Source organism: Bubalus bubalis, chromosome 12, assembly GCF_019923935.1.
Source record: "Bubalus bubalis isolate 160015118507 breed Murrah chromosome 12, NDDB_SH_1, whole genome shotgun sequence".
Classification (NCBI taxonomy): Eukaryota; Metazoa; Chordata; class Mammalia; order Artiodactyla; family Bovidae; genus Bubalus; species Bubalus bubalis.
In genome coordinates, this window is record NC_059168.1 from 106,341,986 (window position 1) to 106,368,882 (window position 26,897).

Below are 26,897 nucleotides of genomic sequence, written 5' to 3' on the forward strand. Positions count from 1 at the left end.
CCTAACCCTAGATGACCTTACCTTGAGATCCTTAACTACATCTACAAAGACCCTTTTCCCAGATATGGCCCTGTTCCCGTGTTCTGGGGGGACACATCTTTGGGGGCCACCGTTCACTCCATTATCTGTATATAAAATAACCCTTATTTTAGGAGATTACCACAGGCCCATATAGACAGGCACAGACAGCGGCCACACTCGTGGTGTCTGGAGAGAATCAGGATCCTGGAGTCACCTGGAACGGATCAGGCCCGGCTTCTTCAGGTGAGGGGAATCACAGGGAGGAGCGGGGCATGGTCTTGTTCAGGCTTCAGAAAGACCATGTTGGGTGGGATGTGAGATGCACCATGAGGGCAGGGAGGTTTGTAGGGCCTGATGGAGGGATTAGGCTTGGGCCAGGGCCGTGTGTGTAGAGGGGAATTAGTGTGGAGGTTGGCCATATCCCCTGGAGAAGGAGCTGACAGTCCCTGGGGCACAAGGAACTGGGAACCTGGGAGGCCTCTGTGTTTCTGAACCAAACTTGAGTCCACACACCTGAGTGCAGTAAAGCCAGTCGCCTGACACCAGGTGCAGTAAAGGAAAGTGCAGCATTAATTGTAAAGGCACCAATACGTGGAGACGGGTAACTCGTGCTCTAAACCTTGAAATCCCTGAAGGGTTTCAGGAAATCAGTTTTACGGGCCACATGAGGGAGGTGGGGTCATGATGATTCGTATGTGGATCCTCACCAGTATGTGATTCGCTGGTGCACGGTTCTCTGGTTGGTGAGGTAACAGGCGGCTAACCTCACAAATCCTCAGACACTGGACACTCTGGGGGTGACGTGTTCATGCTCATCAAGTAGTTAACTTCTTCCACTCAGTGGGGCTTTTAGCAGCTGTAAAACAACTCCCTGAGTGTGCCTCAGATACAATTATCTCCATACTTCAAAGAGGAGTTACAGCAGAGGATATGGGACGGGGTCTGTGCTGGGAGGGCCCCATTGGCTCCTGCTCGGTTACACCAGGTGTCTGGGCTCAGCAGCTGGAGAAGTTGGGGCTGCCTCCTGGGCGTGGGGAGCAGCAGGATCGCAGTCCTTGAGGGGCCTGTTAGTCCCCAGGATGAGGTGGGGAGGCTGTGGATGGACAGATACACCTGGCCTGGGAGAGGGATACAGGCTGGAAATGTCACTGGAATCATTGCGGGGAGGAAGGGGAAAGGCCAGGAGGGGGCAGGTGGGTTATAGCACCTACATGCAGGTGATGGTGGTCCTGTTGGGCACAACTCAGAGCCATAAGGAGTGGTGGTCAGGGGCTCAGCTTCATCCTCTTGTTCTTTGTTTATCTGTAACTTCCCACTCCTGCAGCGAGGAGTCTGGCCCCCACCATTTGCATTTTCAGCTCTTTTCTCCTCTTCAGATTACATGTACAGTGGTCTCAGAATTGCTAGCTACTGCACTCTGGAACGGAGAAGGCGATGGCACCCACTCCAGTGCTCTTGCCTGGAGAGTCCCAGGGACGGCGGAGCCGGGTGGGCTGCTGTCTCTGGGGTCGCACAGAATCGGACACAACTGAAGTGACTTAGCAGCAGCAGCACTCTGGAAAGATCTCTATAAAATGAAGCCCAGTGTTTATATGCGGGCCATTTTGCCTTTTGTGTATTGATTCATTCATTTCCAAAGTCAACACATTTTGCCCCATCCCCTACAGTGAGATATCGTTTCAGTGCATTTCTAATGTGGTTAGGTTTTATTGCATTGTGTATTCTGTTCTGTGACTCTCCTACACTCTGAATAACTATACTTGAATAGATTGTTTGATCCTTTGGGCTATACAAATCGATGAGCATAGACAAACGCATAGTGAGAGGTGTCCATCCTAAAGCATCACAGGGAATACTTCAGCCCCCTTCAGCAGATGATCTGCTTATCATCTATGTAGCTTTGCTTTTCCTAGAATGTCATAAATGAGGTCATACTCCAGACTGTATTCTTTCACTGAGTGATATGCACGTGAGAGTTAACCATGCTTTTCAAGGTTTGGTGGTTCATTCCTTACTACTGACGAGTAATACTCCATTGCATGTGTATGGGGGGAAAAACAATTTTCACTCTGCCCTTCCATAATAAGAGACAAATCACCAGGAGGAAAAACAGAGGCATACCTCCTCTATGCTTCCCTGGTGGCTTTGTGGTAAAGAATCTGCCTGTAATACAGGAGACTTGGGTTTGACCCCTGAGTTGGGAAGATGCCCTGGAGAAGGAAATGGCAACCCACTCCAGTATTCTTGCCTAGGGAATCCCATGGACAGAGGAGCCTGGCGGGCTACAGTCCGTGGGGTCGCAAAGAGGCGAACATGACTTAGTGACTAAAACAACAAACAGCTTCTGTATACAGGGGAGCTACCAAAGAAACCGGAGTCACTCCCTGAAATGTCCAAAGTCATCACTTTAAATCCCATCTTCAGCTAAAAACAAGACCCTGAGGAATGGGAGAAGCCCATTATGGAAGGTAATTACACAAAACACAGTAAAGAAGGGTATGATTGTTTATAGATTTAAGTCGGGATCTCTCCATTGATAAGTTACTTGAGTTTTAACTGTCCTTTTATTTCTGGTGCAAACAGGGACAACCCTTAAATGCAGAGATTTCTCTGTTGTAAATGTCCATCACAAAACGGCAATTGCTACTTAGTTTACTGAGAGTCCTCTTTTTTTTTTTTTTTTCGTGGAAGTGGACTTAAGCAATCCTCACAGCAGAGAGGTGTATTTTGGGGTGGCATGTTCTGCTTGCTTTGACATGGATATACCCCAGTTTGATTATGCATTCATCTATTGAAGGATACCCTGATTACTTCAAGCTTTTATCTATTATGGATAGTGCTGCTGTGCCTAAGTTCATCTTCGTTTGCGTTTGGGCATGGATTTTTCAAAGCGGTTTCCTAAATACTGGAAGTATGATTGTTGGATCCCAAGGTGAGGTGTGTTTAGCTTTGGAGAAAACTGCCCAACTGTGTTACAAGGTGGCTGTGCATGCATCCCACCAGCAGTGAGGGAGCGTTCCTGCTCTTCCTCAGCCTCCAGCAATTGGTATTGTCATATATTCAGAGTTTAGCAGCCTAATATGTGTAGTGTGATAGCTTGTGACTTTAATTTGTAATTCCCTAATGGTGTATGATGTTGAGTGCGTTTCTGTTTTGTACTATCTTTATAACTTTTTTTGGATGGGTATCTGTTCAGATCTTTACTTATTGTTTATAGGGTTGTTCAAGAGGTCTTTGTCTATTTTGTGTTCAAATCCTGTATTGGATATGAATTTTGCAAATATTTTCTCCCAGTTTGTGGCTTGTATTTTGATGTTCTGAATGAGGTCTTTCAGAATAGACATCTTTATTTTTATAAAGTCCACAATATTTTTCTTTTGTGGAGTGACAGCTTGTGTGTTAAAAGTCAAAGCTCATGATATATAGGCCAAACCCAGGGTCATGTAGACTTTCTATGTTTATGTCCACAATTTTGATAGTTTCAAAATTTAAATGTCTGTTAATAAATTTGAGTGAATTTGGTGACTACATTTCATTCTATACAGTTTCAAGTTAATTATTCCTTAACTATTTTTTTGTTTTGGATATTGGCAATATTCCTTAACTATTTTTTTGTTTTGGATATTGGCAATATTTCAGTCTGAATTTCCATAGTTTAATGGACCTAGCAGAACTGCCCCTAGGGGCGGAGTCTCCACTTAGCTGTGCCTGCGCGAGTGAGGGAGGCTTGCGCTGCAGTTCCCGTTGGCTGGCAGGAAGCGGGGAACCCGCCTCCCCGACCCACCTCCACCCCAAGCGGCATTCTCGCTCTGCCTGAGCACCTGGCTGCCTGTGGCTGCTGACGGGAGTCTGGCCTCCTCAGGACCCATTGGGGCTTCAGCTTTGGGACGTTGTGTTGTGGGGTTCAGTTCAGGAAGACAGGGAGTCTGGTCTCCTCAGGACCTGCTCAGGCTTTGGCCTTGGGACATTGTGGGGTTCACTTCAGACTGACAGGAGATGGGTCTCCTCAGGACCCATTGGTGTTTCGGCTTTGGGACATTGTGGGGTTAGTTCAGGCTGAATGGGTGTCCTTCTAAAGCACGGGGAATAAACATGATACCCCAGGAAGCTGTGTCACAGACACTCTGTTTTGCGTCCCCCGTGCCTGGAACTGGGGCCATGCATGCTCCAGTTAGAGACGCGTGTAGGCGTGTGGTCCTTGGAGTTAATCAGAGCAAGTAAACGGAAAAACGATCCAAGTGACTCCCGACACTGCCAGTGCGGCCGTGAAGGGGAAAGGCTTGAGCCTCATTGCAGGACCGGAATACGGAAAGTGTGTGCTAGCTTCCTGCACTCGCGTTCCAGAACACTTCCAGAAGGACCAAGAGGATCTCCTAGGCCCTTACTAGGAAAACGGAGTCCGTGAACCAGGAGGCCCCGGCGGCGTGGGCAGGCGGAGAAGGCAGCGTGGGCGTGGCCGTCCCTGCGCAGCTGTCTCCTGCCCGTTGCGCAGGGGCCTTTCCACGGCGAGTTCCCCTGTTTACAACGGGCGGTGGAGCAGCCCCTCTGAGAGGCTGGACCACAGTGGGAGCTGCTGAGCAGCTCAGGTCCTGGGGATGCTCCTGTGAGCCACACGTCTCAGGGGGAGGAGTCAGGAGGAGACACAGCAGCCCAGAAGGGCGAGGGCCGAGGAAAGGGCCTTTAAAAAGCTAAAGTCCAGATTCCCAGGAACCAGGTGTTTCCTCTTTAGGTGGTGAGTCTGTGTGTCAGATGTCTGTCCCGGCGCTTGCACATGGGCTCCTGGAAGCCCTGGGCGGCTGCATGTGGCCCAGGGGCCCTGTGTGCCCGGCTGTCACCACACAGTGACGCTGCCCATGTGTCCACACCGGACCAGTCGGAGAGGACCCTCCTCCAGGCCCAGAGAGCGGGCTGGGAAGCAGGAGGACTGGAACGGGGTGGGGGCCCTGCTGTACCCCTTTATCTCCCCAGTTCTGGCTTTCTTTGCGCTAAGATCCTCAGGACCTGCTGGCGCTTCAGCTTTCATCAGCCCTATGCCGTCCCTGCCACCAACAAAGAGTGAGTTTTTTCCATGCATTTCTAAGTCATTTAGACTCTGCTGCATTCTGTGTTTCATTCTGTGACACTCTCATGTCCTAAATAACTAAATTTGAATAGATTATGATTTACTAACTGCGGTCTAAAGATCTATGGGTTTGCGCAAATGCACAGTGGTAGATATTCATCTGTAATGTCAGTTCAGTTCAGTCGCTCAGACGTGTCTGACTCTTTGTGAGCCCATGGACTGCAGCCTGCCAACCTTCCCTGTCCATCACCAACTCCCAGAGCTTACTCAAACTCATCTCCATTGAGTCGGTGATGCCATCCAACCATCTCATCTGTAATGTATCAGATGGAATATCAAACCTCCTACCTCATAGTCTTTTTCTAAGTCTGTTTTGCCTTTTTCAGAATGTCATATAAACGGGGTCATTAGTGTGTAGACTGGATTCTTCCACTTAGCAATATACATGTAAGATTCATCCATGGATTTTGCTTGGTTTGACGGTTCATTCCATTATATTTCCGAACACTATTCATGTGTACTGGAGGAAAAATAATGTTCCCTTTATATTTCTCTTTTCCTCATTGAGACCTTCCCCTGCAATGAAAGGCAGATGAACTGGAGGAAAATAGAAGCTTATTACCATGCATACCCCCTATATGCTTGTAAGGTACCTAGGAAAACCTGAAATGGCCCAAGCCTGTGACTTATGGGCTATCTTTAGCTAAGAACAAAAGAAAGATATTGGGTGGGGGGCAGGGGACGGAACGATTTGGAAGGTTTGGAGGCAAAGCACAGTAAACAGGGGTCTAGATATTATGCAGATTTACATCCAGGCCATCTCCATGGACTAGCTTCTCTTAAGACTTAGTTATCCTTCCATTTCTGGCACACAGGTGGAGACAGCCTTACAAGTGGAGATTTCCCTAATAAATGTAAATTTAATTTCTAAAAGGGCATTTTCAAACATTCTCCTGGATCTGCTGTTATTTAAATGTCAGTACAGAATGATCCTGATGTCAAAAGACACAACTTGGGGTGGTGTATTCCGCTCCCCTTGATGTATATGTGCACTAATTTGCTTATGAATTCATTTACAGAGGAACATTCTGATGTCTTTCAGTTTTTAACCAATTTTTAACCCAGAATAGAGCTACTGTGCATTATTTTATACTGGTTTTTGTTTGAACAGTTTTTCAAAGCTGTTGTCTAAATACAAGAGGTGTAGTATTACATCCTAAGATGAGCCTGTTAGGCTTTGGAAAAAACTGTCAGACTGTCCTCCAAAGGTGGCTGTGCTGCATCCCACCAGGATCGTGAGAGGGTTTCTTATGGTTGTTTACTGTCAGAGTACCCTCTGTGGCCAGGTGTTTCTTATGGTTGTTTACTGTCAGAGTACCCTCTGTGGCCAGGTGTTTCTTATGGTTGTTTACTATCAGAGTACCCTCTGTGGCCAGGTGTTTCTTATGGTTGTTTACTGTCAGTGTGCCCTCTGTGGCCAGGTGTTTCTTATGGTTGTTTACTGTCAGAGTACCCTCTGTGGCCAGGTGTTTCTTATGGTTGTTTACTGTCAGAGTACCCTCTGTGGCCAGGTGTTTCTTATGGTTGTTTACTGTCAGAGTACCCTCTGTGGCCAGGTGTTTTTTATGGTTGTTTACTGTCAGTGTGCCCTCTGTGTCCAGGTGTCTATTATGGTTGTTTACTGTCAGAGTACCCTCTGTGGCCAGGTGTTTCTTATGGTTGTTTACTGTCAGAGTACCCTCTGTGGCCAGGTGTTTCTTATGGTTGTTTACTATCAGAGTGCCCTCTGTGGCCAGGTGTTTCTTATGGTTGTTTACTGTCAGAGTACCCTCTGTGGCCAGGTGTTTCTTATGGTTGTTTACTATCAGAGTGCCCTCTGTGGCCAGGTGTTTCTTATGGTTGTTTACTGTCAGTGTGCCCTCTGTGGCCAGGTGTTTCTTATGGTTGTTTACTGTCAGTGTGCCCTCTGTGGCCAGGTGTTTCTTATGGTTGTTTACTATCAGAGTACCCTCTGTGGCCAGGTGTTTTTTATGGTTGTTTACTGTCAGTGTGCCCTCTGTGCCCAGGTGTTTCTTATGGTTGTTTACTGTCAGAGTACCCTCTGTGGCCAGGTGTTTCTTATGGTTGTTTACACTCAGAGTACCCTCTGTGGCCAGGTGTTTCTTATGGTTGTTTACACTCAGAGTACCCTCTGTGGCCAGGTGTTTCTTATGGTTGTTTACTGTCAGAGTACCCTCTGTGGCCAGGTGTTTCTTATGGTTGTTTACTGTCAGAGTACCCTCTGTGGCCAGGTGTTTCTTATGGTTGTTTACTGTCAGAGTACCCTCTGTGGCCAGGTGTTTTTTATGGTTTTTTACTGTCAGCATGCCCTCTGTGCCCAGGTGTTTCTTATGGTTGTTTACACTCAGAGTACCCTCTGTGGCCAGGTGTTTCTTATGGTTGTTTACTGTCAGAGTACCCTCTGTGGCCAGGTGTTTCTTATGGTTGTTTACTGTCAGTGTACCCTCTGTGGCCAGGTGTTTCTATGGTTGCTTACTGTCAGTGTGCCCTCTGTGGCCAGGTGTTTCTATGGTTGCTTACTGTCAGTGTGCCCTCTGTGGCCAGGTGTTTTTTATGGTTGTTTACTGTCAGTGTGCCCTCTGTGCCCAGGTGTTTCTTATGGTTGTTTACACTCAGAGTACCCTCTGTGGCCAGGTGTTTCTTATGGTTGTTTACTGTCAGAGTACCCTCTGTGGCCAGGTGTTTCTTATGGTTGTTTACTGTCAGAGTACCCTCTGTGGCCAGGTGTTTCTTATGGTTGTTTACACTCAGAGTACCCTCTGTGGCCAGGTGTTTCTATGGTTGCTTACTGTCAGTGTGCCCTCTGTGGCCAGGTGTTTTTTATGGTTGTTTACTGTCAGTGTGCCCTCTGTGCCCAGGTGTTTCTTATGGTTGTTTACACTCAGAGTACCCTCTGTGGCCAGGTGTTTCTTATGGTTGTTTACACTCAGAGTACCCTCTGTGGCCAGGTGTTTCTTATGGTTGTTTACACTCAGAGTACCCTCTGTGGCCAGGTGTTTCTTATGGTTGTTTACACTCAGAGTACCCTCTGTGGCCAGGTGTTTCTATGGTTGCTTACTGTCAGTGTGCCCTCTGTGCCCAGGTGTTTCTTATGGTTGTTTACTGTCAGTGTACCCTCTGTGGCCAGGTGTTTCTTATGGTTGTTTACTATCAGAGTACCCTCTGTGGCCAGGTGTTTCTTATGGTTGTTTACACTCAGAGTACCCTCTGTGGCCAGGTGTTTCTTATGGTTGTTTACACTCAGAGTACCCTCTGTGGCCAGGTGTTTCTTATGGTTGTTTACTATCAGAGTACCCTCTGTGGCCAGGTGTTTTTTAAGGTTGTTTACTGTCAGTATACCCTCTGTGGCCAGGTGTCTGTTTCAGTCTTTACCAATTATTTATGGGTTTGTTTGCTCTAGAGTTCTTTGTATAACTTGAGTACAAATTCTTTATCAGATATGCATTTTTTAAAAAATTAATAATGTTTGGCTGTGCTGGGCCTTCGTTGTGTGGGCTTTGTCTAGTTATGGCGAGCAGGGTCTACGCTGGTTGTGGTGCATGGGCTTCTCACTGGTGGCTCCTGTTGTTGTTGGACACAGGCTCTGGGGCTCATGGGCTCAGTAGCTGCAGCTTCGAGGATCTAGAATACAGGCTCAGTGGTTGTGGTGTGTGGGCTTAGCTGCTCCACAGCATGGACAGGGATCCAACCTACGTCTCCTGCATTGGCATGAAGATTCTTTAATACTCAGTCACCAGGGAAGCCCTCAGCCGTGTTTTAGATTCTAGTTTGCCACACCCGTATCTGGTGAGAGAGGCCAGTATCAAGAGGCCTGGGAGCTGGGGGTGCTGAGCCACAGTTCTGGCTGTGCCATCGAAAGCTTTGGGGCCTTTGGTGAGCTCCCCAACTTTCCTGGGACTGTTTCCTCTCTTCAAAAATGCCCTGCTGTTGGACTGTAGCCCGCCAGGCTCCTCTGTCCATGGGATTTCCCAGACAAGAATATGGAGTGGGTGCCATTTCCTTCTGCACAGATACACATTTGGAAGATATTTTCTCCTGGTTTGTGGTTTAGATGCAGGAATGGGGAACCCCTTCCATGGCCTGAGAGCGGGCTCTTGTCTGACACTTGGCAATGAATTGTCTGAGGAGACATGTACTATCAAAGCTAGACGTTTTATTGGGAAGGGCTGCTGGGGTGGAGGACAGGAGGGTGAGGGAAGCTGAGAGAACTTCTCTGCCACGTGGCTCACAGTCTCAGGTTTTATGGGCATTGGATTAGTTTCTGGTTTGTCTCTGGCCAGTCATTCTGAATTGGGGTCCTTCGTGGTGGCATATGCATCAGTCATCCAAGGTGGATTCTAGCAAGGAGGATCCTGGGAGGTTGGTAAGACCTACAGATTGTAGTCTCCTATTTCCTTTGACCTTTCCTGAATCCTTCTGGTTGGTGGTAGCTTGTTAGTTCCTTGTTCCTTACCCAGGACCTCCTGTTGTAAGATGACTCCTGCAAGTGGTTTCTCTGGTGCCTGGCAAGGACGGGCGGGTGGTTTGGTTAGTGGTTCCCCTAACACTTTGTCCTTTGGTTTTCTTGAGTAAGGGAGTGAATGTATACATTTTTAAAAGTCAGTGTTTTAATTAATTTATTTAAAACATTTTTTATATTGGCTTTTTTGTTGTGTTTTAGAACTCATCACCAGACTCAGGTCATGTAGATCTTTTGTTGTTTTCTAAAATGTTTATAGTTTTTAATTGAAATGTGGTGTCAGTTGCAAAGTTTGTGTTTATGTCCTTTCATTCCGTATGGTTTTTAATCAATTTTAATCAATTGTTCCCTGGCCATGTGTTGAGCAGGGTCATGGAGACTTTTGGCTGCATTTCAGTTTGGGTTTCCAGTCTGAGTGCTCACAGCAAAGCTGGTTCTGGGTGAGCCCTCTGGGGTCTGTGAGTGCGGGGCTGCCCACTCTTCTCTGGTGGCCTGCTTGGGGCGCCAACCCCCTCTCTGACGTGAGGGGAAGGATGTTTGCCTTCAGACTCAGCTTGGTGACCAGCTGGTGGGAGCTTTGTCTCCTCAGCACTATCAGGGCTTGGGCTCCTGGATAATGGGGCTGCATCCAGGCTGAGAGGAGGGGGGTTGCCTCAGTGCCCACCAGCAAGGAGGCACTGCAAGAGGGAAAAATGAGGATGAAGTAGACATTTCCTGTGTCCAGCTGAGCGCTGAATGGAGGTCCATCTCAGAGAACCCGGGGGGCTGGGGGGGAAGAGCTCCATGTGCAAAATGGCGGGTTTTTAGTTAGATTTCTGTATGATCTAGAGGATGGCCAGTGATGTTCTTTGGTGTAGGTGGCCAGTTTTCCTGTCACTGTTTCTTGAAAGGACTGTCCTTTCCTCTTTGCACGTTCTTGGCTTGATTTTCATGAACTGTCCACATACATGTGGCTTTATTCCTGGGCGCTCTATTCTTTCCTCGAGTCGCTGTGCCTGTGTTTGTGTCCTCACTGTTGTGGTTACTACAGCTCCGTGATGTGGTTTGAAGTCAGAGAGGAAGATGCCTCCAGGTTCATTCTTCTTTCTCAGAGTCTTTTGGGCTGTTCAGGGTCCTTAGTTGTTGCAGAATATTATTAGGAATATTTCTATTTCTATGAAAAATGCCATTGGGTATTATATTTTGAGTGCAGTGCATTTGCTGATGGCTTTGGTTGGAATGAACATTTTAATAACTCATTTTTCCAGTGCATGAGCATGGAATATTTTTCTGTTTATTTGTGTTTTCTTTGGTTTCTTATCAGTGCTTTCTAGTTTTCTAACTACTGGTCTTTTATGTCCTTGGTTAAGTTTTTTCTTGATTTTTGTTTCTGATTGTTATTAGTGTATAGAAACACAAGTGATGTTCATATATTGATTCAGATTGTAAATTGTAGTATTTTATATGATTGTAAATTGATTCCAAATTATTCAACTTTACTGAATGTATTCTAACAACTTTTTGTGAAGTTATGTGGGAAATTTTATTTGTAAATTCCATGTGGACTCCTTCAAGGGCAATGAGCATCACAACTTCCCTTGAACTTTGTCTGGGTAAGTCTTGGCCTCTATAAAAAAGTTTCAAGTCTGTCTGATCTGATTTTCTTTTGTGGTATTGACATGGTTGTTTTGAAAAATAATTTACTTTTCAGTAACTTAAAATCTGCAGGAAACCCTTAATAATGGTAAAAAAGTACTCACATTTGCCACATCACCTAAAATACTCCATGCGTTTTATCCAAAATGGGCGCATTCTCCTGTGGAACCAGCACATAATCTCCAAAATCAGGAAATCATATAGTTTCTACATTATAATGTAATCCACAGCCCCACTTCCACTTTCAGCAATTGTCCAATTGTATGAAAATACCTTTTTTCCCATCCTCATCCAATATTTTTTAGACTGTTACTGAGATTTTCAGACATTTGGACAAACGTGGTGGATGTAAAGCAGACATGGTGAATATGGGATCTGGGTGGCCTTTTCTATGTGGATTTTTTAACTAAAGATGTTTTTAATGTTTATTCATTTTGTAACATGTACCAATACTACATTCTTTTCCCCCATAGTAATTAAACATAAATAACATGCCATTTACCATTTACATATTTGTAAGCATACAGTGTTGTAGTATGAACAACCTTTACTTGTTTTGCAAACCAGTTTAATAATGTGCACCTTGTACATGCTTTGGAGAAACTCAGGAAACTGAGTCAGTGACTGAAATGGCCCAAGATATCACCTTAGATACTGTCTTCATCTAAAAACCACACAGGGGCTTCCTGGTGGTCCAGTGGCTAAGACTGGACACTCCTTAAGAAGGAGGCCCAGGTTCCACCCCTGATCAGAGAGCTAGATCTCCCATGCCACAGTGAAGAGTTTGCATGTCACAGCTAAATATCTGGCTTGCCTCAGTGAAGGTCCACCTGGCGCAGCCAAATAAAAAACAAATAAATATTAAAAAATAAAGGAAAGGAAGGGTATGGTTGTTGTACAGATTTACATCTTAGCTTTCCCTATTGATAAAAAAAGAGTTTCACAAGACTGTTATCCTTCTATCTGATATATACAGAGAATTCCTTTGAAATGAAATTTCTCTTGTAAATGTGACTCGGAAGAGCCATCTTGAACTTGGGTTTCAGAGATGATCATGTGTCCTCTTAAAAAAAAAGTTAATTAATTCCAACTAATTCTCATGCTGAAGGGGTATATTTTGGGGTAGCATTTGCTCCCCTCCACTTTGGATGTATCCCAATTTGTTTACACAGTCATCTACCGAAGACATCCTGATATTTGAAAGTTTTTAGCTATTAGAAGTAGAGCTCCTGTGTATAATTGTGTGATAATTTTTGTCTGGACACTTTTTCAAAGCTGTTTACTAAGTACTAGACATGTAGTGTTCAGGTCACAGGTGAGCCTTGTTTAGCTGAGGAAAAATCCAGCTAAGTTTCTCTGTGGCATGTGGGATCTTCCTGGGTAAGGGATCGAACTTGAGTGTCTTGAATTGTCAGGCAGATTCTTTACCACTGAGCCACCAGAGAAGCCCCGCCCCCCGCCCCCCTTTTTGAGTTTACTGATCTAATAGGTGTGCAGTGCTACTTTACTGTTGTTTTAGTTTGTAATTTCCTAACGATATATGATTTTGAGTATTTTTGATATGCTGATTTACTATCTTTATATTTTCTTTGGCCAGGTGTTCAGATTTATACATTTTTAATGAGGTTGTTTGTTCCAGATTTTTTGGTATAGTTGGAGTACAATCCAGAAGTAGATGTTTTTTGGAACACCTTTGCTTTCTCCATGATTCAGTGGATGTTGTCAGCTTGATCTCTACACTTACAGTAATAAAAGAACCATTGCTATTTAGAAGCGGGGGCTTTAGGGAGGTCATTAGGGCATGAAGGCTTGGCTTTGCCCTCATTAACTGAATTAGTTCCTGCTCATGCTTAGTCATGTCCGACTCTGTGACCCCATGGACTGTAACCCGCCAGGCTCCTCTGTCCATGTGGTTCTCCAGGCAAGAATACTGGAGTGGGTTGCCATTTCCTGACCCAGGGAACATTCCCTACACAAGGATCAAACTCAGGACTCCTGCATTGCAGGAATATTCTTTCTGAGCTACTAGGGAAGGCCATGAACTGGATTAGTGCCCTCATAAAAGAGCCCAGGGCACTCCCTTGCCCCATGTGATGTGTGGGCACAGCAAAAACACAGCCATCTACAAACCAGGAAGAATGCTTTCATCATAACCTACCGGGGACCAGCCCTGGCAGGATCCAGGGATACCCTCAGGAGGAATGGCGTCAGCGAAAGAGGAAAGGTATAAAGGGGAGAAAAAGAGGCTTGATCTCCCTTGCTTTACACAGAAAGCCAATAAAGTCCGTGACACCGGACTTGCTCTGTTCACAGAGGCCACAGGTGCCCTCTCGGTGGGGTGAAGACGCAGGGCGTCCCCTCCCCTAAAGATGCTAGGTGCCTTCCCGATTGAGTCTTAGAAGCCCGCGCAGATAAGTGAACTCAGAGAGCCTCTGTTCTCCAAGGAGTCATCCTGAAAAAAGAAGAGAGAGAGAGAGAGAAAGAAAAAAAGAAAGAATGAATGACACGGGGAGACCAAGCTTTGGTGAGCAAGGCCCATAACTTTATTTCTAAAAGGAGCTTTTATACCCTCAGTTGTACATAGAGGATAATGGAAAATACAGAGTCATGCAGGGCCAGCAGTCCTTGACCCTTATTGAGACCAGGCTTTCTTTCTGCAAACTTATCATATACAAAGGCTTTAGGTGATTTACATCATCTTCTGGCCAGGAGACCTGTTAACATTTTTCTTCTGATAAAGGTTAATCAACCAGAAAACTTATTTTCTCTAAAGGTGATTTTTCTAAAGTTTGGTGCCACTCCCCGAAAGCACTAGATAAAGTTGCATTCCTATAGGGCAAATGTGCAGTGGGGGATAACAAGGAAAGAATTTATTAACTCAAGGGTCTAAGGTTGTTAACATCAAGACTACTACTTATTTTCTCTATATACCAACTATATCAATTAATATACTCCCAGGGACACAGTGGGTAAGGGATATGGAAACTTGGCAGCCAAGCATTGGCTTAACAATTAAATCCTTCACCAGTTCTATTCTAATAATTTTAACTCCCTGAAAGGCTCTATATTGTTAGAATGTCTTAAGCTTTCTGTGCTTCTCGTGGTTGGGAGGTTGTAAACAATCACATGCGTAGTTGTAAGAGTCCAGATAAACCTGTCAGGCAAGTTAGAAAGCCATCTGAGGGGTTTGAATTGAAACACTCTTATTATGTCCAGGAGACTTATTAACTAGAGCTCTAAGTTGATTTCCTTCAAAGAAAGATAGTTGGGGATAGCCCCCTGTTAATGTCAGAAGAGTTGGTAAAAGGCATGATATAATAAACAGTAGACAGACAGATTTTGGTATCAGGGTAGATGCTCGAGCAGATCCAGGGAATCCCTCAAGTCCTGATCTGCCTTTGCTTGTCAGGTCTTCTCCGCATGACCTTTGTCTTGGGTGAGATCTCCCATGGTGGCTCCCGGCATCGAACCCAATCCAGTCTTAGACTTCCAGCTTTCAGAACAGTGATAAATAAATGCCCATGTTATGATTAGTATAGCAGTCCAAACAAGCTAAAACAATCATCAACATAATGTTCAGATATCAACAGAGTTTTCACCAGAAGACTATGCATCAAAGAATGTGTTGTTTGATTCCACTTGTGTAAAATTCAGGAAAAGACACAAACTATGTAGAGTGCTAAAAATAAAGATTCATCTAACTTGAGGAATACTGACTCAGAAAGAAGATGAGAAGTTTGTCTGATGTAGTGTTGGTCTTCTACTTGGTTTAGAAGTTTGGTCATAAAGGCATTTTTACTTTGAAAAAATTCAATAAATTGTTAACTTACGTTTTGTGCACATTTTGAACATACTATAAGTGTTTGAAATATATTAAAAATGATACTACTCTTCAAAGAAGCAAAACTTCCTTTGAATATGAAAGCAGTCTTTTTGTCTACTGAAAGCAGAACATATTAGTTTGTGAGGGCTGCTATAACTAATGGAGAAGATAATGGCATCCCACTCCAGTACTTTTGCTTGGAAAATCCCATGGACGGAGGAGCCTGGTAGGCTGCAGTCCATGAGGTCGCTAGAGTCAGACACGACTGAGCGACTTCACTTTCACTTTTCACTTTCATGTATTGGAGAAGGAAATGGCAACCCACTCCAGTGTTCTTGCCTGGAGAATCCCAGGGACGGGGAAGCCTGGTGGGCTGCTGTCTCTGCGGTTGCACAGAGTCGGACACGACTGAAGTGACTTAGCAGCAGCAGCTATAACTCAGCACCACAGACTGGGGTGGCTTAAACAAAAGAGACTGATTTCCTTCCAGTTTGGAGGATAGTAAGTAATTCAAGATCAAAATGTTAGTAGGGTTGGTTTTATTCTGAAGCTTCTGTCTGGCTTATAGACAGCCATCACCTCCTGTGTCTCTCACAATCTTTCCCATGTGTATGTTCTAATCTCCTTTCTTAAAAAGATACCAGTTATCTTGCGTTAGGATGCACTATTTGAACCAATTACAATTTCCTCTTTAAAAACTATATCTACAAATTCAGTCATATTCAGAAGTACTGGGAGTCAAGATTTTGATATATGGATATTAAATAAACTTTTCAACCCATAACCCAAAGTGGGATGGTAATAGGTTGTGACACAAAGTTATGATAATTGTGTGGAAGAAATTGTGTTAGATTGGATTAAGCAAATATTACAGGTAACAGAATATGGCATGAGTATTGATGGCAGACATCAATTTTATGATGTAGATGTCCCAATGTATGAAGGAAAATATTGACACGGAATCTAAAAAAGAAAAGCACTAGAAACCAGTTGGGCCCCATGGCAAATCTGCATTGTACCCAATTGTTATTTCTCCAGAGAACTCATTTAGTGCAAAAAACTATCTAACAAAACAAGTACTTAATACTCACCTATATGTATAATCTCTTAAGGAAATGGCATCAATCTACAAATAATATAAATCCTGCCTGCATTATTCAGCAGAAGAGCCATGACACTGATGCTTTTTCTAAAATGGCTCTTCCTTCAAAGGTATGTAGACTTCTGTATTATATATTTATAACCATCAAAACTCTGCTTTCTTATTTGGGCAATCATGTGCCAAAACTAGACTTATAATTCATAAATGACAAGAAAGAAAAAGGAAATACCAATGACCAGAAAAGTGTAGATATTTACTATTTTAGGTACTATTACTTATATAATTCATTGAGTCATTTGGGTGGATGATAAGGAATATATAGAATGCCATTGTCTATGATTCTTTACTTAATGACTAATAGCTCCCATTTATTGATGACTACCCAGTCCATGGATGTACAAAGTGTCAGAAATGACTGAGCATGCACACAAACACACAGATATGTATGGAGAACAGTATGTTCCATAGTGCATACTTTCTGTTGCATAATCCTCAAAATAAACCTACCCATATAAGGAACCCATTTTGACCAAAAAAAAAATGATGAAGCCCAGAAATATTAAGAAACATTGTCCAGAGTGCATGGATCAAAATTGTTAAAGCCAGAATGGAAATTCAACAAGTTGACTCCATAGCCCATGTTTTTACCAGTAAATTCTACTCAGTTCAGTTCAGTCATTCAGTCGTGGCTGACACTTTGCAACCCATGGACTGCAGCACATCAGGCCTCCATGTTCATCACCAATTCCTGGAGTTTTACTCACACTCATGTCCACTGAGTCGGTGATGCCATCCAACCATTTCATCCTCTGTCATCCCCTTCTCCTCCCACCTTCAATCTTTCCCAGCATCAGGGTCTTTTCAAATGAGTCAGTTCTTCACATCAGGTGGCCAAAGTATTGGAGTTTCAGCTTCAACATTAGCCCTTCCAAGGAATATTCAGGATTGATTTCCTTTAGGATGGACTGGTTGGATCTCCTTTCTGTCCAAGGGACTCTCAAGAGTCTTCTCCAACACCACAGTTCAAAACCAACAATTCTTCAGTGCTCAGCTTTCTTTATAGTCCAACTCTCACATCCATACATAACTACTGGAAAAATGATAGCCTTGACTAGATGTACCTTTGCTGGAAAAGTAATGTCTCTGCTTTTTAATATGCTGTCTAGGTTGGTAATAACTTTCCTTCCAAAGGGTAAGTGTCTTTTAATTTCATGACTGCAGTCACCATCTGCAGTGATTCTGGAGCCCCCAAAATAAAGTCTATCACTGTTTCTACTGTTTCCCCATCTTTTTGCTATCAAGTGATGGGACCAGATGACATGACCTTAGTTTTCTGAATGTTGAGCTTTAAGCCAACCTTCTCACTCTCCTCTTTCACTTTCATCAAGAGGCTCTTTAGTTCTTCTTCACTTTCTGCTGTAAGGGTGGTATCATTTGCATATCTGAGGATGTTGATATTCCTCCCAGCAATCTTGATTCCAGCTTGTGCTTCATCCAGCCCATTGTTTCTCATGATGTACTCTGCATATAGGTTAAATAAGCAGGGTGACAAGATACAGCCTTGACAGACTCCTTTCCTGATTTGGAACCAGACTGTTGTTCTAACTATTGCTTTCTGACCTACATATAGATTTCTCAAGAGGCAGGTCAAGTGGTCTGGTATTCCCATCTCTTTCAGAATTTTCCCCATTTTATTGTGATCCACACAGTCAAAGGCTTTGGCATAGTCATTAAAGCAGAAATAGATGTTTTTTTTCTGGAACTCTCTTGTTTTTTCAATGTTTTTCCAACGGATGTTGGCAATTTGATCTCTGGTTCCTCTGCCTTTTCTAAAACCAACTTGAACATCTGGCCGTTCATGGCTCATGTATTGCTGAATCCTGGCTTGGAGAATTTTGAGCATTACTTAACTCGCATATGAGATGAATGCAATTGTGCGGTAGTTTGAGCATTCTTGGGCATTGCCTTTCTTTGTGATTGGAATGAAAACTGACATTTTCCAGTCCTGTGGTCACTGCTGAGTTTCCCAAATTTGCTGGCATACTGAGTGCAGCACTTTCACAGCATCATCTGTTAAGATTTGAAATAGCTCAACTGGAATTCCATCACCTCCACTAGCTTTGTTCACAGTGATGCTTCCTAAGGCCCACTTGACTTTGCCTTCCAGGATGTCTGGCTCTAGGTGAGTGATCACACCATCGTGGTTATCTGGGTCATGAAGATCTTTTTTGTACAGCTCTTCTGTGTATTCTTGCCATCGCTTCTCAATATCTTCTGCTTCTGTTAGATCCATACCACTTCTGTCCTTTATTGTGCTCCTCTTTGCGTGAAATATTTTCTTGGTATCTCTAATTCTCTTGAAGTGATCTCTAGTCTTTCCCATTCTATTTTTTCCTTTATTTCTTTGCCAAGGAAGGCTTTTTTTCTGATTGCTGAGGAAGGTTTTCTTATCTCTCCTTGCTAATATTTGGAACTCTGCATTTGAATGGGTATATCTTTCCTTTTCTCCTTTGATTTTCACTTCTCTTCTTTTCTCAGCTATGTGTGAGGCCTTCTCAAACAACCATTTTGTGTGTTTGCACTTCTTTTTCTTGGGTATCATCTTGATCCCTGCCTTCTTTACAATGTCATGAACCTCCGGGCATACGTCTTTAGGCACTCTGTCTATCAGATCTAATCCCTTGAATCTATTTGTTGCTTCCCCCTGTATGATTGTAAGGGATTTGACTTAGGTCATAGCTGAATGGTCTAGTGGTTGTTCCTACTTTCTCCAATTTAAGTCTGAATTTAGCAAGTGAATTTGGCAAGTGGGTTTGGATAATATTTGTCACCTCTTTTTTTTTTTTTTAAGTGAACCACTTTCTCTACTCTTTTGAGATTTGTTTCAGTGTTGCATGAAGAATGATGATGTCAAGGTTCTTGGTTAAGTCATGTTCCTGGTTTTAGTTTCCAATTTTCAAAATAATTTGTGGGTGACCTTGAACCACTCATTTTGTGTCATTCATGCAGTTAATTTTTAGGATGAAGTATCTGACCTCCAAGATCACTTCTGCCTCATAATCTCCCTAAATCTTGATTCTTTTGGAGAATTTAAGGCAATTTTGCTATTTGCAGAAAATTCAGGATAGTTCTGTAAAGCACTTTAAAAAATGGATCTCATTCATACATTTATTTATATATCTATCAATATTTTTATAGTTAAGCATCTCTAGTATAAAATATATTTAACCTTGACTCTCTTCCTTGCTCTCTCCCTCTTTAACACACACACACACACATACAGACACACTCACACACACAATGCTTTCTTGTTTTAAATTCCCTTTTTCTCGAGGGAGTGCAAGTTAAGTTATAATAATCTGGTGCCAATGAGTTTGCCTTATGTAGCTTCTCCATAAAAGGTGAGAAGGAACTAAGGAGTCTGGGATCCTTGGGCACTGAAGAGGAAAACTTTACCTGAGTATCATTCTGTCCATGATTTCCCAGCAAGATTGAGGTAGTACAAATGGGAGTTTATGAACAATCTTGGTTTCCATTCAGATTCTTTAATCTGCTAGCTATCTTTAATATCTGAGTTACCAGAGAAGCACCAAGAATACTGGAGTGGATAGCCATTCCTTTTTCCAGAGGATCTTTAGGACTCAGGGATCAAACCTGGGTCTCCTGCATTACAGGCAGACTCTTTTCAGTCTGAGCCACCAGGGAAGCCCCTACTATCCGTATTTTGTAGAGAAACTGAACCTCAGAATTATTTTACTTAGTTTTTTTTTTTTAATTTTACCCTTCAACCCAGAGATAATACTGACCACAATCACAAATAGGTGATGAGATCTTGTGAACTGTTAATAGGTGAAAATTCACAGCCCATTTCAATTTTTTGACTGCCTCATCAGAGACAGGCGTTGTGCTAGGAATTTCCCAATGTTGCCTGCGATCTCCGTACCTCACTGAGAGACAGCAGTTTCCTTTTTTTACAGATGAACTTTGAAGCTGAGAATCCTTACTTTTCCAAAGACAGGCAGTTAATTATGGTGCAGAGTGAAGATTTTATTTCTGATCTGACTGACATTGAAGTTGATGCTCTACTGACTCCAAAAAGAGCCTAAGTTCACTGATAAATTGTTCTACTACAGTCAGCTTCTCCACTGATGACCTCTACTTGTACTCATTCTCCCTAGATGTTTCCATGTGATCTGTACTTTGGAGGCACCTGGGATCTCTTCAACAGCCATGAGATGCACAGGGTGTGCATTGCTGTGTTTGGCCGGAAAGATGATGCTTATTAGAACTAAAGCACAGTAGAAAAGAAGGTGACTGAGCAACATTGTATAATGCAAACCAAGAATGCTTTCCTGAGGCGCAAGGTGCTTTCCTGAGGCAGATATTATACCATGTGAAGATGGGCGAGATTATACCCATGATACTAAAGCACAATGGAAAAGAAGGTGACTGAGCAACATTGTAAAATGCAAACCAAGAATGCTTTCCTGAGGTGCAAGGTGCTTTCCTGGGGCAGATATTATACCATGTGAAGATGGGCGCAATTATACCCATGATACTAAAGCACAATGGAAAAGAAGGTGACTGAGCAACATTGTATAATGCAAACCAAGAATGCTTTCCTGAGGTGCAAGGTGCTTTCCTGGGGCAGATATTATACCATGTGAAGATGGGTGAGATTATACCCATGACATTAAGGATACTGGTCATGTAATGTTATCAGAAGACATTCTTCTGATTAACCCTCCTTAACTTCCCTTACTCCTGAGATGTTTCTACAATTTTAATTATAATGTGTTTCATCATTATCTGGATAGTTCCTTGGGGAGATGCTCTCAATGTGTGCAGTGTTCAAGATTCTATTATAAATAGTGAGGAATTATAATCGTTTTCTTGTTGCTGCTGAAGGCAGGTCTGCAAATTTTACACCTTTTGCAATGGAGATTAATGCAGCCACATCTTTAGTTTTTAGGCCTTTTTTGAAGAAGAGACTAAGACCTTACTTGTGGACCTATTTGTTATCACAGTGTTTTACTGTCTGGAATTATATACTTGGGAAATATTACTATTTATATTAATAGTTGATATAAAAATTCATAAGAATATCTTGCTACCATAGGGACTTACAAGAATTTTTGTTCTTTAGGTTTTGTCTTTTATGTCTTCTCTACAAAGACCAGTGATTTTCACATCGTGTTTTAAAATGTATCTGAATGGAATTGAAAGTATTGTGTCATTGGGAATGATTGTCATTACCAGTTCAGTCACTAAGTTGTGTCCTACTCTTTGCCATCCCATGGACTGTAGCATGCCACGCTTGCCTGTCTTTCACTATATTGAAGAAATAATTATACTTCTGCTGTATCATGTGTGTGTGTGTGTGTGTAAAATTCCTGAAAAGTTAATGAAAGTGATTTTTAAAAATTTCAAAATTATACATTCTATATGCTTAATTGCTTTAAAAGATGATGCACAGTTATCTAATAAAGTGGCTCTCTATGAGAAGTTACTTCGGTCATCTGGCCCTAAGACTATGGGATCACACCATCCTTATGGCAGAAAGTGAAGAGGAACTAAAAAGCCTTTTGATGAAAGTGAAAGAGGAGAGTGAAAAAGTTGGCTTAAAGCTCAACATTCAGAAGATGAAGATCATGGCATCTGGTCCCATCGCTTCATGGAAAATAGATGGGGAAACAGTGTCAGACTTTATTTTGGGGGGCTCCAAAATCACTGCAGATGGTGACTGCAGCCATGAAATTAAAAGACACTTACTCCTTGGAAGGAAAGTTGTGACCAACCTAGACAGCACATTGAAAAGCAGAGATATTACTTTGCCAACAAAGGTCCATCTAGTCAAGGCTATGGTTTTTCCTGTGGTCATGTATGGATGTGAGAGTTGAACTGTGAAGAAAACTGAGTGCCGAAGAATTGATGCTTTTGAACTGTAGTGTTGGAGAAGACTCTTGAGAGTCCCTTGGACTGCAAGGAGATCCAAAAAGTCCATTCTGAAGGAGATCAGCCCTGGGATTTCTTTGGAAGGAATGATGCTAAAGCTGAAATTCCAGTACTTTGGCCACCTCATGTGAAGAGTTGACTCATTGGCAAAGACTCTGATGCTGGGAGGGATTGGGGGCAAGAGGAGAAGGGGACGACAGATGTTGAGATGGCTGGATGGCATCACTGACTCGATGGACATGAGTCAGTAAACTCCAGGAGTTGGTGATGGACAGGGAGGCCTGGCGTGCTGCGACTCATGGGGTCGCAAAGAGTTGGACATGACTGAGTGGCTGAACTGAACTGAACTGAACCTTGAGAGGCATAGATAATGGTGGTCCAAGAACTCTGGTTTTCAGGCTCTATAGCCATGTCAAGCTCTTCTGGTTCATCAAGCATGAATTATAAAAAGAATAACTTTCCCCCTTTTTTGGACAATAATCAAACTGCATTTTAAATGTAGAGAAATAGAATATTAGAAAAAGTTATCAAAGAGGCAGTAGTGATATAAAGTTATTGAGTGTACCCCTAGAGTTCAGTTAGTTGGTTTGCATTTCCATCTGGCCAGTTTGCAGATGTCTGATCCAAGGAGAGCCTCTTAGTCTGTCAGTGCTTCAGTTTTCTCATTTTTAAGAAAGATATGCTAATTTGAACCTCTCTCATGGGACCTTTATTTATAAAAGATTGTGTAAGGATTCAACAAAAGTTAGCTATTATCTTACCTTAAAACTGAAACTGTTGCCACTAGACCAATTTTTTAAAATAGAGATTTTATTAGTTATGGACACAGTAATGCATTCTATGAAGCTGATCTGGAGATCAGGATGCTTAAAAATCATGTGTGAATATCCCTGAATGTCTACAATATATAACAACTAATGTAGTCAGTTTGAAGTGTTCTAAAATGAATGAGACAAACTCTACTATCACAGAGCTAATGATTATGAAAAGTGGAAGAAAACCCACATATCACACAGGAAGGGAAGTTGGAGAAGTAGTATTACTTTATGTTTCTTAGGTGCCTTGATGATTTTTTTTATATATACGTAGTTGCTGTTGTTGTTCAGTCACTAAGTCATATCTGGCTATTTGAGACTCCATGGACTACAGCATGCCAGGCTCCTCTGTCCTTCACTATCTCCTAGCGTTTGCTCAGACTCATGTCTGAGTCGGCGATGCTATCTAACGATCTCATCCTCTTATAATTAGTTGTACCAGTAACCCAAATCAAACTGTTAATTAGGTAATTATGGGTTCACCAAGCAAAGGTAAGAGTTTTTATATATGAAAATTCTTGGTCTTTGCTCTATCTCCCAGTCAAAATCAGCAACTCTCATCTGATTTAGTTTATCCACACTTAGAAGCCAGAAGATCTATGATCATGAAAATATAGGGTACAGGTGAACCCAGACCAGAACTGAAATATCAGTGACTATGTTATGTGCCCAAATCATTTTGTCTATGATGACAAATTTAATTTAATTTAATTCCCATATGAATAATTTCAGGGGTAGGAAGAGTGTTTACAGAGATTAATCAACTTCCAAATTGTGAGTTGCTACTAGTTGGAGGGAGGCATGATACAATCATAGAGTTTATACACTTTTTAAAATAGTTTTTCTTCTAACTTTTTGTATTTTCATTTTCTTTTTCCTCCATATTTTTACATAACTGGCTACTTGCCCGTAACTGAAAAGTCACATCCTCAAAGAGATCTTTGACCACTCTGTGTGCAGCCTGCCTCTTCTTATTTCTGTGTTTATCAGCATGCTCCGTTTCTGTCTCACAGTAGTTCCATTCCCTAAATTGTCTCATTTCTGTATTTTTCATTCACTCCTTTTCAAAAAGAATCAATTATGATGCAAACCAAAATCCCATGTAGCTTGTTCAATTTCATATCACAAAACTTAGACTACTTCTAGATATAATAAATAAATATAATATAGCAAATATATTTGACATAACATTGGTTTTGATGTTTGTAAATGAATTATTATAAGCAATTATAACTACAGACCATTTTATGTCATAATATTCCCTTCAAGCAATATTATTATGGGGATCTTAAATTCCCGAGATGATGTTAATCCTACAGATGCATCCCTAAGTACTCAGAGCAGTTTACTTCTCAGAAGACTTATCTGGGGAAGTGTATTAAACAGAGAAAACATTCCTTGTGGACATTTTAATTGTAATGACATTGAACTTGAAAATAAATAATTAGACATATAATGGATTGTTGCTGAAAAGCAGTAGAATCTGAAATAAGACAATAATTTTAAGAGCATGGCACCTGAATTTTATTTTATACATATATAGAATTTGTCTATTGATATAATTTTGATATGGTGATTGAACCACTTGCAGTTTACTTTTCTGAGATAACTGTTAAACTGATACAGTCTGTGTTGTTAAATACTGCTTACCTCACTCTGCAAGCAGCAGTAATCAAGCAAGTGAAATATACAGCTAAATAAAATAAAACATGACTAGGGTTTTCATAAGTTGAAAGCTTTTTATATCATATGCTGGTGTAGTGTAGAAAAGTATGTCATTGACTAGATTGTAAGACCAAGGTTTAAGACAATCCTCCTGTAAAATTGCATAGATAAAAAGATATCTTCTGGACTCCCTGGTGGCTCAGTGGATAAGAATATGCCTACCAATGTAGGGGACATAAGTTCGATCCCTGGTTGTAGGAGGATTCCACACGCCATGGAGCAGCTAAGCCCGAGTGTCACGACTACTGAGCCTGCGCTCTAGAACCTGTGAGCCACGACCACTGAAGCCTGCTCACCTAGAGTCAGTGCTCCACAACAGGAGAAGCCCTGCAGTGAGGAGCCCACACACCCCAACCAGGAGGCGCCCAAGCGCAGCCAAAAATAAATAAACAAATGCATTTAAAAAAAGGATATCTTCCAAGTCATAGGGAAATGAGTAGCTTAATATTGCATGTGCATTTGTATTAGTATAGACAACGAGAGGCAACCATCATACACAAAAATAGTATTCAATGGAATGTCAATGATTCACTCTTATTACTTCCCTGTTCAGCACAAAGTGGCTGTCTGACCTTATTGAATATTTACATGTATGACTCTCAAGTCATTTCCTATAAGACGATATGTTGAAATGGATTTGGTCATTCTCTGATGACTCTCAGTCTAGCTTTACTTCTGTTAGCACTCTATGATGCTAGCATCATTGAAATAATTTAGCAAAAATAAGTGTCTAATACTAGTAGTATATGAATGTAATTGTCTGTTTTAGAGTTAAGAAACTAATAAATATTGTAATAATTACCTATAAGGCCTATTAAAGGAAATAAATATGATTATATACTCCTACATTAAATTTTGTGCAAAGTCTACATTGATTTTTATATTATTTGAACTAGAATACTGATAAGCATGACTCAAAATTTTCAAGAATAAAATAAATCCATTTGTTTCTTTTAATTTGTCCATAGGCACTGCAGACTGGGTCTAAGTGAAGGCAATGCCAAATTTCACAGATGTGACAGAACTTGTTCTTCTGGGCTTGACCAGTCGTCATGAGCTTCAAGGTCTCTTTATTGTGGAGTTTCTAGTAGTTTACATGATCACTCTGATAGGGAACATTGGTATGATTATTTTGATCAGCATCAGTCTCTAGCTTCAGAGCTCCATGTACTTTTTCTTGAGTCATTTGTCTTTTGTGGATGTGTGGTTCTCTTCCAATGTCACTCTGAAGATGCTGGAAAACTTACTATCAAATAAAAACCATTTCCTATGTGGGGTGTTTGGTGTAGTGTTACTTCTTCAGAGCCCTTGTCCACGTGGAAGTATATATCTTGGCTGTGATGGCCTTTGATTGCTACATGGTCATCTGCAACCCTCTGCTTTATGGCAGTAAAATGTCCAGGACTGTCTGTGCTCGTCTCATCTCTGTGACATACATCTATGGATTCTCTGTTAGCCTAATCTGCACACTGTGCTTCTGTGGAAACTTTGAAATCAACCACTTCTATTGTGCTGATCCTCCTCTTATCAAGACTGCCTGTGGAGGGGTCCACATTAAAGAAGGCACCATGATTGTTATTGCTGAAATTAATTTCACACATTCCCTCTTAGTGGTTCTCATTTCCTATACCCTCAGTGTAGCAGCCGTGCTTTGCATGCACTCTGCCGATGGCAGGAGGAAGGCATTCTCCACGTGTGGGTCCCACCTGACAGCTGTTACCATGTTTTATGGGACTCTCCTCTTCATGTATCTCAGGAGGCCCACTGAAGAGTCTGTGGAGCAGGGGAAGATGGTGGCCGTGTTTTACCCCACAGTGATTCCCATGCTGAATCCCATGATCTACAGTTTGAGGAACGAAGATGTGAAAGAGGTGGTCAACAAAGCAATCGTCAAGGCAAAATTGAGGCAGTGAACCTGCAGTACATAATTCTGTGTATGCCACTTCCTGTTAAAATGTCCAGGCATATAAATAACCCTGTTTAAAATAGACTGTATACAGGCAACACTTAAATATACTAAGAGGTCCAGTCTAACACAGTGATGGTTTACCACATGAATCAGCACTAAGCCTCCTTTATCTACATATGCAAACATGCTAACCCTGACCTGTCACTGTGAGTCCCAGTGTATGTGAAACTGTGCCAAGTGTAGCCATCGGATAACTCATAAACACATTTGGAGAAGCACACATTAATTTGGAGGTATCTTTGTAAGAGTTGAATATGCTTTCTTAGGATAT

At 42.2% G+C, this 26,897-nt stretch overlaps 1 pseudogene; it reads left to right on the top strand.

Annotated features, from left to right (window-relative positions):
* Nucleotides 1–4,531: 4,531 nt before the first annotated feature.
* Nucleotides 4,532–26,675, top strand: LOC123328681 (annotated as a pseudogene).
* The last annotated feature ends 222 nt before the right edge of the window (nt 26,676–26,897 follow it).